We start from the raw sequence: 12,763 nt of genomic DNA on the forward strand, positions 1-12,763 counted from the left end.
GTCTTGAGCCCCCAGCTTCTCCCCGTGCTCTCTCTTCCTGCCTTCAGCGGTCACGTGGTGCCGCTCATTAAAACTCATGAATATGCGCATATTCATGAGTTTTAATGAGCGGCACCACGTGACCGCTGAAGGCAGGAAGAGAGAGCGCGGAGAAGCTGGGGGCTCAAGACACAGCGTCAGGACGGGTAAGTATAGCGATACTCACCTGTCCTGCGTCCATGGCTGCTTGCTGCTGTCTGTGTCTGTCATCGGTCAGTGACTTCAGACAGCAGAGGGCGCGGTGACGTGATTAGTGCGTGCCGCGCCCCCTGCAGTCTGAACGTCACTGACTGATGACGTGCCAGATAGCGGTGAGCAGCCATGGACGCAGGACAGGTGAGTATCTGACACCCAGCGACGGAGAGGTGAGTATGTCATTTTTTTTATTTTTACATGCAGCAGCAGCACATGGGGGCATAATCTAAGGAGCTTCTTATGGGGGCAGCATATGGGGGAATAATATGGAGCTTCTAATGGGGGCAGTATATGGGGGAACAATATGGAGCTTCTAATGGGGGCAGTATATGGAGCTTCTAATGGGGGCAGTATATGGGGGAACAATATGGAGCTTCTAATGGGGGCAGTATATGGGGGCACAATATGGAGCTTCTAATGGGGGCAGCATATGGGGGAACAATATGGAGCTTCTAATGGGGGCAGTATATGGAGCTTCTAATGGGGGCAGTATCTGGGGGAACAATATGGAGCTTCTAATGGGGGCAGCATATGGGGGAACAATCTATGAAGCTTCTTATGGGGGCAGTATATGGGGGAATAATCTATGGAGCTTCTTATGAGGGCAGCATATGGGGGAATAATCTATGGAGCATTTCCCACCCTAGGCTTATACTCGAGTCAATAAGTTTTCCCAGTTTTTTGTGGCAAAATTAGGGGGGTCGGCTTATACTCGGGTCGGCTTATACTCGAGTATATACGGTACGCTAAATTTGTTATGTACATGTTTAATTCCTTTTGTGTGTATTGGAACAACACAAACAAAACGGAGGAAAAAAAGACAAATTGGACATTATTACACACACAACCCTCAAAATGGGCAGTACAAAATTGTTGACACCTTTCCAAAATTTTTGGCACCCTCAACTTAATATTTGGTTGCACACCCTTTAGAATAAATAACGGCAATTAATCATTTCCTATAACCATCCACAAGCTTCTTACTCCTCTCAGCTGGAACTTTGGACTCTTCTTTTGTAAACTGCTCCAGGTCTCTCATAGGTGAAGTCGTCTTCTCCCAACAGCGATTGTAAGATCTCTCCACAGGTGATCAATGGGATTTAGATCCGGACTCATTGCTGCCACTTCAGAACTCTCCAGCGCTTTGTTTCCATCCATTTCTGGAGGCTTCTTGAAGTATGTTTGGGGTCTTCGTCCTGCTGGAAGACCCATGACCTAGACCACAAACCCAGCTTTCTGACACTGGGCACTGCATTGCCATACACAATCCTTTGGTAATCTTTAGTGATAAGCGAAAGTGCTCGGATATGGCGTTATCCGAGCATGCCCGGGTACTAGCGAAGTGACTTTTGTGTGCTAGAAAAAAATGTTAGTCCCCGTAGCTTCATGTCTCGCAGCTGTTCAACAGCAGCAACACATGCAGGGACTGTCTGTTTGTTAGGCAATCCCTGCATGTGTTGCAGCTGTTGAACAAGTGCAAGACAAGCATGCACGGGGACCATAGGCAGGAAAACAGCCCCAAAACACCTTTGAACCTCCACCATATTTGATTGTAGGTACTGTGTTCTTTTCTTTGTAGGCCTCATTCTGTTTTCGGTAAAAACCAGAATGATGTGCTTCACCACAAAGCTCTATCTTGGTCTCTTCTGTCCACAAGACACTTTCCTAGAAGGATTTTGGCTTGTGTACATTTTGGCAAACTGCGGTCAAGGCTTTTTTTTTTATGTCTCTGTGTCAGCAGTGGGGTACTATTGGGTCTCCTGTCATAGCGTTTCATTTCATTCACATGTGGATGGATAGTTTGCGCTGACACTGATGCACCCTCAGCCTGCAGGATAGCTTGTGTTTCTTTGTGCCTTGATTGGGACTTATCCACCATTAAGACTATCCTACATTGCAACCTTTCATCAATTTTTCACTGCCATCCAGGGAGATTAGCTAAATTGCCATGGGTTGTAAACTTCATTATTTATGTTGCGCACCGTGGACAAAGGAGCATCAAGATCTCTGGAGATGGACTTGTGACCTTGATATTGTTCAACAATTTTGGTTCTCAAGTCCTCACACAGTTCTCTTCTTCTCTCTCTGTTCTCCATGCTTAGGGTGTCACACACAGACACACAATGCAAAAACTGAGTCAACTTCTCCCTTTACTATCAGGTTTCAGGTGTGATTTTCATATTGCCCACACCTGTTACTTGCCACAGGGGAATGTGAACGAGCATCACATGCTTGAAACAAAGTTGTTTACCCACATGTTTGGAAAGGTGCCAACAAATGTCCTGCCCATTTGTTTTTTTTTTTTTATGAAACTCTGTCCAATTTGCCTTTTTTTTTTTTTTTTGTCTTTGTTTTTTTTTTTTTTTTTTTTTTTTGTTGCGTTGTTCCAATACACAGAGAAGAAAGAAACATGTTAGAAATGGAGTAGAAAGTGGAAATAAATCAGACTCTTTCTGGACCTGACACTTTTCCTTCAGAAATATTTACTCGTTCGGTTTTGACTCTTCTCTCCTCTATCCGTGGCTAATTCATAAGGGGCAATAATTTTACACAGGAGCTCACACTCCACGATCTGTATGTAAGGACGGGCAACGGGGGCAGTACGAGCTCTTCCTGGCCAAAAAGAGTTAGATTTAGGCTACGACATAGAGGGGAAATGAAAAATAGATTGACTGTTACTCTTAGGGTGCGTGTATATGTGCATATAGAAGATTTTTTTTTGTCGTTTTTTTTTTTCTTAAGTGATCAAAAAATTTTGTCAACATTTTGCAAAAAAACATTTTATTTTCTTTTCAGTGGCGTTTGCAGTCTCCTGATTGGTCAGTGCCTGGTTTGTGGAGTTTTCCATCAGGCTCTGTTTCATAGAATACTTTTTTTTTTTTTTTTTTTACATTTTTTCTGTGTGTTTTATCAAAACCTGAAGCAGTAGAAATGCTCAAAACACCGAGCATCAATGATAGAAATTAATTAGAAGAGTTTTGCAAGTGATTTTTTTTTTTTTTTCTTCATATGATCATAGTTTTTTGGGGGATTTTTTTTTTTCCCTTAAATGAGGGGTCTTTTTAAGTTTTGTTTGTTTTAGCTGCTAGCCTCTTTGTGACATATGTCGTAATAGTCCGTCCCTGTGCCCTGGGACTATTTGACCAGGGACGTGTTATTACATCATCGTGATCACCCGTGCACATGGGGGGGGGGTGCACGGGTGATCACAGTTGACACCCAGCACTAAGATCCAGGAGTGGTCACGCACCGCTCCCGGCAACCCCCGAAATGCTGCGATCGCTTTCGGGAGCCTGCAGAGGGATGAAAGCCCCTCCGCCTTTGGATCGGCATGATGCGGGGTCCTGATCGTTGCCATGGTGACCCAATGTCGTCATAATGACATCCGGGTCACCAGAGCTAGGAAAGTTGCTTGATCATGCGCAGTGCATAATCAGCAACTTTCTTTGTCAGTGCAGAGCTGAATCCCCATGCTGTAGAAGCGATCAGCCTGCAAAAAATGATAGTCCCATAGTGGGAAAAAGAAAAAAAAAAAAAAAAAGTGAAGAAAATTATTTTTTTAAATAATTGTAATATATATATATATATATATATATATATATATATATATATATATATATATATATATATATATATAAAAAATCAAAAGATATTGTATCTATAAATAAATTTGTTTAAAAAATCTAAACCATAAAAGTACACATATTTGGTATGGCCGTGTCCACAGCGACCCAACCTATAGAACTGACCCACTAGTTAACACCATAAAAAAGGGCAAAAAGCAATGCTTTATCATCATACCAATGAACAAAAAGTGGAATAAAACTTGATCAAAAAGATGAATATAAGTAAACATGGTACCGCTGAAAATGTGATCGTGTCCTGCAAAAAAACAAGCTGCCATACAGCGCCATCTGCAAAAAAAGTTATAGCTCTCAGAATAAAGCGATGCAAAAATAATTATTTTTTCTATAAAATGGTATTTATTGTGTAAAAGCACCAAAACATAAACGATATAAATGAGGTATCGCTGTAGTTGTACTGACCCAAAGAATAAAGCTGTCTTATCAGTTTTACTACACACGGAACAGCATTAACCCCTCCCACCCAAAAAAAAATTCCCGAGTTGCTGGTTTTTGTTTATTCTGCCTCACAAAAATCGGAATAGATAGCAATCAAAAAATGTCATGTGCCCGAAAATGGTACCAATAAAAACGTCAGCTCGTCTTGCAAAAAATGAGACATCACATGACATTGTGGGCCGAAATATGGAAAAATTCTTTACCTGCTGTTGTAAGGCTTGGAGCACATTTATCCTGCGCTCTGCGCTGAGCGCTTGCGTCGGGGTTTCCTTGTAAGTCTCTAAAATTTGTGATTCAGACAGAAGATTCCCTATAATGAGGCAGATGGAGGCACTGTGGACGCCATATGACCTGTGATCCTCCGGTGTCCGTCTTTTTAGGATTGCATAAAATGCCGTCAGCCACAGTTTTGTGCACTTCTAAAAAGGACACCACTAAACAGAGGACAGACAGAGTCCAGAGTAGCTCTGCTGCCTCATTATAGTGAATGGTCACGTAACTTGGAGATTTAGATGGAAATCCCAAAGTAAATGCTCAACGTAGAGCGCCGGAAAAATGTGATCCAAACCGTTATGTAAAATGTTCCCAATCAAAGCTTCAACTCAATCCACTAAAAAAGCAAGTCCCCACTCAGATCTGTCATCTGTTAACGGAAATAGAGGGGGCTTCCATATTACTGATAGCACAAAGGGTCTGGAAAAGCTAAATGGCAAAGCAAATTCTCCGCTCACAAATCCAAATGCCCCCCTCCCTTCTGAGCCCCAGTGTGCCTAAACCACATATAGCATCCATGTTTGGCATTTCTGTAGTGATGAGAGCCCGCCTAACTTACGGGATCATGTCTCCGGAAGCACAGGCTGGGGATAATGTGCTGGTCACTACAACGTACTGGTCACTACAACGGCAGTTTGCAATTTTCACTTGGCAACATTCATTACTGCTTGTTTATAGAAAATGCCCATGGAGTCAAAATCATCCCTACACCTTGAGATAAATTTCTCAAGGGGTATAGTTTCCAAAATGCGGTCACTTGAGGGGGATTCTGCTCTTCTAGCAATTAGGGGCTCTGTATATGGAGTCTGCGAACTGTTGTAGGCGGTAAATAGCGCTCTGTCCCTCCCGAGTCTCTCCGTATGGCTAAGTAGTACTATACAGCCACATATTGGGTATTTCCACATTCAGTAGAATTTATGGGACACATTTTTGTACCATTTCTACCAACTTCTTGTGTGAAAATGTACAATCTGGGGCTAAAACAAAATTTTGGTGCTAAAAATGTAGTTATTTTTTTCTTCACTGCCCAATGGTATAAAATTCTGTGACACACCCATGGTGTCAATATGATCACTGCACCCCTAGATGAATTCTTTGAGAGGTGTAGTTTTTAAATTGGGGTCACTTATGGGGATTTCTGTTGTTGTAGCACCTCAGGGGCTCTGCAAGTGTGATATGGCCCCCTCAAATCAGTCCGAAAAATCTGAACTCCAATATAGTGACTCTTCCCTTCTGAGCTTTGCACTGTGCCTCAAAAGTAGTATTCCCCCACTTATGGGGTATCGGCGTACTCAGGAGAAATTGCACAACAAATTGTATGTTGCAGTTTCCTCTGGTACCCTTATGAAAGTGCAACATTTGGGGCCAAAATAACATACAGTTAGGTCCATATATATTTGAACAGATACAACATTTTTCTAATTTTGGTTCTCGACATTACCACAATGAATTTTAAACAAAGCAATTCAGATGCAATTGAAGCTCAGACTTTCAGCTTTCATTTGAGGGTATCCACATTAATATTGGATGAAGGGTTTAGGAGTTTCAGCTCCTTAACATGTGCCACCCTGATTTTTAAAGGGACCAAAAGTAATTGGATAGATTAAACAATTGTAAATAAAATGTTCATTTCTAGTACTTGGTTGAAAACCCTTTGTTGGCAATGACTGCCTGAAGTCTTGATCTCATGGACATCACCAGACGCTGTGTTTCCTCCTTTTTGATGCTCTGCCAGGCCTTCACTGCGGTGGTTTTCAGTTGCTGTTGGTTTGTGGGCCTTTCTGTCTGAAGTTTAGTCTTTAACAAGTGAAATGCATGCTCAGTTGGGTTGAGACCAGGTGACTGACTTGGCCATTCAAGAAAATTCCACTTATTTGCATTAATAAACTCCTGGGTTGCTTTGGCTTTATGTTTTGGGTCATTGTCCATCTGTAGTATGAAACGACGACCAATCAGTTTGGCTGCATTTGGCTGGATCTGAGCACACAGTATGGCTCTGAATACCTCAGAATTCATTCGGCTGCTTCTGTCCTGTGTCACATCATCAATAAACACTAGTGACCGAGTGCCACTGGCAGCCATGCATGCCCAAGCCATCACCCTGCCTCCGCCGTGTTTTACAGATGATGTGGTATGCTTTGGATCATGAGCTGTACCACGCCTTCGCCATACTTTTCTCTTTCCATCATTCTGGTAGAGGTTGATCTTGGTTTCATCTGTCCACAGAATGTTCTTCCAGAACTGTGCTGGCTTTTTTAGATGTTTCTTAGCAAAGTCCAGTCTAGCCTTTTGATTCTTGATGCTTATGAGTGGCTTGCACCGTGCAGTGAACCCTCTGTATTTTCTTTCATGCAGTCTTCTCTTTATGGTAGATTTGGATATTGATACGCCTGCCTCCTGGAGAGTGTTGGTCACTTGGTTGGCTGTTGTGAAGGGGATTCTCTTCACCATGGAGATTATTCTGCGATCATCCACCACTGTTGTCTTTCGTGGGCGCCCAGGTCTTTTTGCATTGATGAGTTCACCAGTGCTTTCTTTCTTTCTCAGGATGTACCAAACTGTAGATTTTGCCACTCCTAATGTTGTAGCAATTTCGATGGGTTTTTTCTGTTTTTGCAGCTTAAGGATGGCTTGTTTCACCTGCATGGAGAGTTCCTTTGACCGCATGTTTCCTTCACAGCAAAACCTTCCAAATGCAAGCACCACACCTCCAATCAACTCCAGGCCTTTTATCTGCTTAATTGAGAATGACATAACGAAGGGATTGCCCACACCTGTCCATGAAATGGCCTTGGAGTCAATTGTCCAATTACTTTTGGTCCCTTTAAAAACAGGGTGGTACATATTAAGGAGCTGAAACTCCTAAACCCTTCATCCAATGTTAATGTGGATACCCTCAAATGAAAGCTGAAAGTCTGAACTTCAACTGCATCGGAATTGTTTTGTTTAAAATTCATTGTGGTAATGTCTAGAACCAAAATTAGAAAAATGTTGTCTCTGTCCAAATATATATGGACCTAACTGTATTTTTGTGGGAAAAATGTGATTTTTATTTATTTGTTTACTTTTTTTTTATTTTCATGGCTCAACGTTCCAAGCTTCTGTGAAGCACCTGGGGGTTCAAGGTGCTCACCACACATCTAAATACATTACTTGAGGGGTCTGGTTTCCAAAATGATGTCACTTGTGGGGGGTTTCCACTGTTTAGGCACATCAGGGGCTCTTTAATTGGGACATGATGTCCACTAATGATTCCAGTAAATTTTACGTTCAAAAAGTCAAATTACGCTCCTTCCCTTCCGAGTTCTGCTGTGCTCCTAAACAGTAGTTTCCTCCCTCATATTGGGTATCGGCGTGTTCAGGAGAAATTGTACAACAAATTATATGGTGCAATCTCTCCTGTTACCCTTATGAAAATGCAAAATCTGGGGCTAAAACATATTTGTGGGGAAAATTATCTTTTATTTTTACATCTCAACTTTATAAACTTCTGTGGGTTCTTGAGGGTTCAGTGTGCTCACCACACATCTAGATCAGTTCCCTGAGGGATGTAGTTTCCAAACTGGTGTCAATTGTTGGGGGTTTCCATTGTTTAGGCACATCAGGGGCTCTGCAACTGCGACATGGTATCCGCCAATTGTTCCAGCAAATTGTGCATTCAAAAAGTCAAATGGCGCTCTGCCGTGCTCCCAAACAGTGGTTTTTCTCCCTCATATGGGGTATCGGCATGCTCAGGAGAAAATACACAACAAATTTTGGCATCCATTTTTGTCTGTAACCCTTGTCAAAATAAAAAAATTTTGGATCTGAAGTAAAATTTTTTGTGCAAAAAAAAAAAGTTAAATGTTCATTTTTTTTTTTTCCGCATTCCAAAAATTCCTGTGAAGCACCTGAAGGGTTAATAAACTTCTTGAATGTGGCTGTGAGCACAGTGAGGGGTGCAGTTTTTACAATATTATCACTTTTGGGTATTTTCTATCACATAGATCCCTGAAAGTGACTTCAAATGTGAGGTGGTCCCTAAAGAAAAATGGTTTCGTAAATTTTGTTATGAAAATGAGAAATCGCTGGTCAACTTTTAACCCTTATAACTTCCTAACAAAAAAAAAAAAATTGGTTCCAAAATTGTGCTGATGTAAAGTAGACCTGTGGGAAATGTTTTTTATTAACTATTTTGTGTGACATATCTCTGTGATTTAAAGGCAGGAAAATTCAAAGATGGAAAATTGCCAAATTTCCATTTTTTTTCGCAAATAAATGCAAGTCATACTGAAGAAATTTTAACACTTACATAAAGTACAATATGTCACAAAAAAAAGTTCTCAGAATCAGCGGGATCCGTTGAAGCGTTCCAGAGTTATTACCTCACAAAGTGACAGCGATCAGAATTGTAAAAATTGTCCCGGTCATTAACATGCAAACCACCTTCGGGGTAAAGGGGTTACAGAACTGGGATTTTATTCTTTTTTTCCTCCCCAGACAATTTTAGGAAACTCTCTTTATTTTTAAGGGCAATTTTTACAGAAGTTTTTCCACTACTTTTTGCAGCCTCCTGGTTGGACAGTGCCTATTTTGCAGCGGATTCCATCAGGATCCGATTCAGAGGAGTGATAGGCACTTTATTATTTCCTCTCAGGAGTTTTTTGTTTTGTTTTTTTTTTTACATTTTCAGGGGGAAAAAAATTAGAAACAAACTCTGCAACGTCGATATTCCGTAAAAATAAATCTGAAACATTTAAGTAGTTTTTTGAGAAGGACTGTGGAGCGGATCTGCTCCATAAAAACTCCTACAGATTTATTCCATGTGAACGTTGCCGAGTTGGCCCGTGATAGAAATTTTTTTTAACCCATTAATCTTGCATCGACAACCAGATTTGCCAGGACTGTCCCGATTCTTCGGATTCTTTCAGTAGCTAAGCCGGCACCCTTCTCTGTCTATGCATCAACCGTCATGGAGAAAGGGGGCTGGCTTAGCTATTGAAATGAGCAATCTGCCATCCCTTAAGGCCGGGGTCAGACTTGCGAGAAACTCGCACGTCAATACTCAGCACTTCTGCCGGCACTCGGGACCGGAGCGTGTGGCTACATGTATTTCTATGCAGCTGAGCGCTCCGGTCCGAGTGCCGGCGGCAGTGCCGGGTATTGACGTGCGAGTTTCTCACAAGTGTGACCCCAGCCTAAGGCAGACCACAATGTTGAACGTGTCTCCTGGGACCCCACACAATGTCTTCACCTGAGGCATGATAACAGGAGGGACCACCAGTCCGGCAGATCTGTGAATTTCTGACTTGGTCAGTGGGGTCCTCTTTGTCGGTGCCACATGCATCTGCGAGTGGGGGGCTCTGCCTTGTAAGTACAGAAGGCCGCGTTTGGCCGCAGCGGTGAGAGGGTTACCTATATTAATGTGCGAAGTGTAAGGGAAATGCTGATGTGTTGAAAATTAAAAATGTCAGAAGAGCGGATTTTTTTTGCTGAAGGTGGCAGAGATGAACTTTTCCTCTTACGGCGGCTGTTTTCATTTTCTGTGAAACCTCTTTAGAGAACCAATTATTTTCCCAGCTAAAGGGGTTCTCAACCTGTAGAAAATAAAGCAGAGCCCCAAAGATGGTGGTCCCCACTTGAGTTGTCCTGATTGGGTCATGTTGAGGGTCTGGAGTGATGCAACGGTCCCGCAGGAGCCCCCGACCGATGCGGTTATGTGGTATTGTGTCATTTTTGCGTCACCAAGTTTTGGGCAGGACTTAACTGATCACCGATTTGTCAATAAACTTTGCATAAATTAATCTAGTAATAAACTTTGTAATATATCTTAGTTGAATATGCCTCCTTCTCCACTTATGAGCCCCTTCTCTTCCCCCACTTGAACTTCCCATCAACTCTAAAAAGTTTCAAAAATCCGTCCTACACAAAATAAGACGGACTGCCTGCTCACTGAGGAATCGCGTTACAGCTGCCTACTGAAGTTTATGGAGATGGGAAAGAGGAACAGAGTGGGAGAGAGATCTATGCACAGAGATGATGCAGCTTTTTTTTTATATAGACAGCGTTCACAGCTACACTGCTTAGTATTGTCAGATAAGCCAGAGAGCCCTGTAAAGGGAAAAAAATGCAGAATACAACTTATCAGCATGTTCCCTAAAGTGGACAACCCTTTTAAGACAAATGTTTACCCCAGAAATATTAACTGTCTGTGAGAGCAAGGGATAGCCATGCAACAATCCAATCCAGTCTGCCAGACAAGCAGGAGCGCAGAGCATCCAGTAAGAAGAGAAGGAGGCCGCGAGACTGGAGAGCAGCGTGCTCCTTCAGGAGAAGAGACAACGCCTCTGATATCACGTGTTGCCTGCTCTTGTCCCATGGGATTTGTGAGCGAAAACCCTTCTCATCTCGTCTGATTCAGCAGCTAACTCCTCTGGATCCTTCTTTGGCTTGTTCTTCAGTGGCCGAGGGCGGGAGACTGATGGCTGCTACTAAACATTCACCTCACTAAAGGCTCAACTTGGCCCTAAAGGCTACCTATACCTTTTAAAGCCATTTTTTCATCATTGTATTGTACAAATATAAATTTGCTCTTGGTTTTCATTAGTGGGATTGTCCACCCCTTTTCAACAAGCGAATTCTGCTTGGTTGTGTAACGTACACACTGTTAGGACTCAACACCCACTTTTTCAATCCCCATGATCCTGAAATGACCTGTTGTGGTCACGTTCCTCAAAGAAATGCTGCTGAAGACTGCTGGAACTGGAGCTGAATCCCAATGGTTTGTATGTTACGCACCAATAGCAATTTGAAAGCTGCAGGTCGTGCCAAAATTATTTTCAGGAGTGTAGAACCTCTTTTTAGTAATGATCTGTTGCTTGGCTTGTAGAGCTTGCATGTACCACATTACAGTGCAGGCTGCTCAATCTCGTTGTCTCTTCATTGGATTGGAGCTTTTTATGTTTTCGGTCTGAAGCCATTTTTAAGCTGAAATGAAAGAAATATCTTAAATGTTAATTAAGCCCAACTGGAATTAGATTTACCCCTTGGATATGCAGCCATTTTTCTTTTACTCCTTTCAAGAGCCATAGCTTTTTTTTAAATTTTTCTGTTGAACAGTTAAGGCCCCTTTACATTTAGCGATGCACCAGCGATCCCGACCATGATACGACCCGGTCGCTAGTGAGCTGCCACACAGGCAGATCTCACAGCGATGTAGCGATGCTCGGCGGTCGTACTTGCCTTTCAGAAGAATCGATGACCGCCGTCTTCCGTCCGCGTCCATAGCTCGCTCGTTGGCGCCAGCAGGAAGCCGACGACGAGAAATGGACGTGGACGATCTCGCGCGATCAGCGATAACCAGCGGGGGAGCCGGTCGGAGGTAAGTGTCACATGTAGCGATATCGCTGCTGCGTCACAAAATTGGTGACGCTTTAGCGATATCGCTATGTGTAAAGCCCCCTTAAGAAGCTTTCAAAAATAGAAGCGTTAACAGATTATTATTTTTAACAATTAATAAAATGTACAGTGAATAAACAAGAGAAATGTAAATCCCATCAGTATTTTGTGGCTATCCTTTGCATGGTATGAAATTCCAATTCTACCAAACAGGGTGATAATGATCACTTTCATATGTAGGTTGAAGCATTCATTAACTGAAACAGCTGTGTTTAAGGAGGCTTAAATTGGGTGAAGAACTGACAAACTGCTGAAAGGTGGGGTTGTGAAAGATGGTTACATGTCACAGGCCATACAGCATTGCAAGACTGAGCAAAGCAACAAGATACAAGGTAATTATAGTGCATCAGCAAGGTGTTTCCCTGGCAAAGGTTTTATGATGTACTGCACAAGCTCTTTTGAAGAGTTATCAAGAAATGGGAAACATTGAGGACTGTGGATACATGGGGTCGGCCAAGGAGACTTAGTGCAGCAGATTAATTTCACATCATGTTCCTTTCCTTCAAAATCAGATGTCCAGCCGTGTCATGAACTTAGAACTGTCAGCAACCAGTGTGATCGGCTGCACATATTTGCTGGGCAGAGAAGTCTGGACAGAAATAGACTTCATGGAAAAATTGTATCCAAAAGCCCCAGACCTTCCACATGGAGAAAAGGGCAATACACTCAACTATGCACAAAGACACAGAAGCAGGGTGCAGAAAATTGTCAGCAGGTGTCTGGAATGAGGAGCCGAA

General features: G+C 42.4%; 1 protein-coding gene across 1 annotated transcript in view; it reads left to right on the forward strand.

Annotated features, from left to right (window-relative positions):
• ZBTB47 (zinc finger and BTB domain containing 47) overlaps nucleotides 1-12,763 on the forward strand; it is a 52,998-nt gene that overhangs the window by 12,959 nt on the left and 27,276 nt on the right. The gene's annotated exons all lie outside the window — the stretch shown is intronic.

This window comes from Dendrobates tinctorius, unplaced genomic scaffold, assembly GCF_039654945.1.
Source record: "Dendrobates tinctorius isolate UK_male_01 unplaced genomic scaffold, ASM3965494v1 ptg000070l, whole genome shotgun sequence".
In the NCBI taxonomy this organism is placed as follows: domain Eukaryota; kingdom Metazoa; phylum Chordata; class Amphibia; order Anura; family Dendrobatidae; genus Dendrobates; species Dendrobates tinctorius.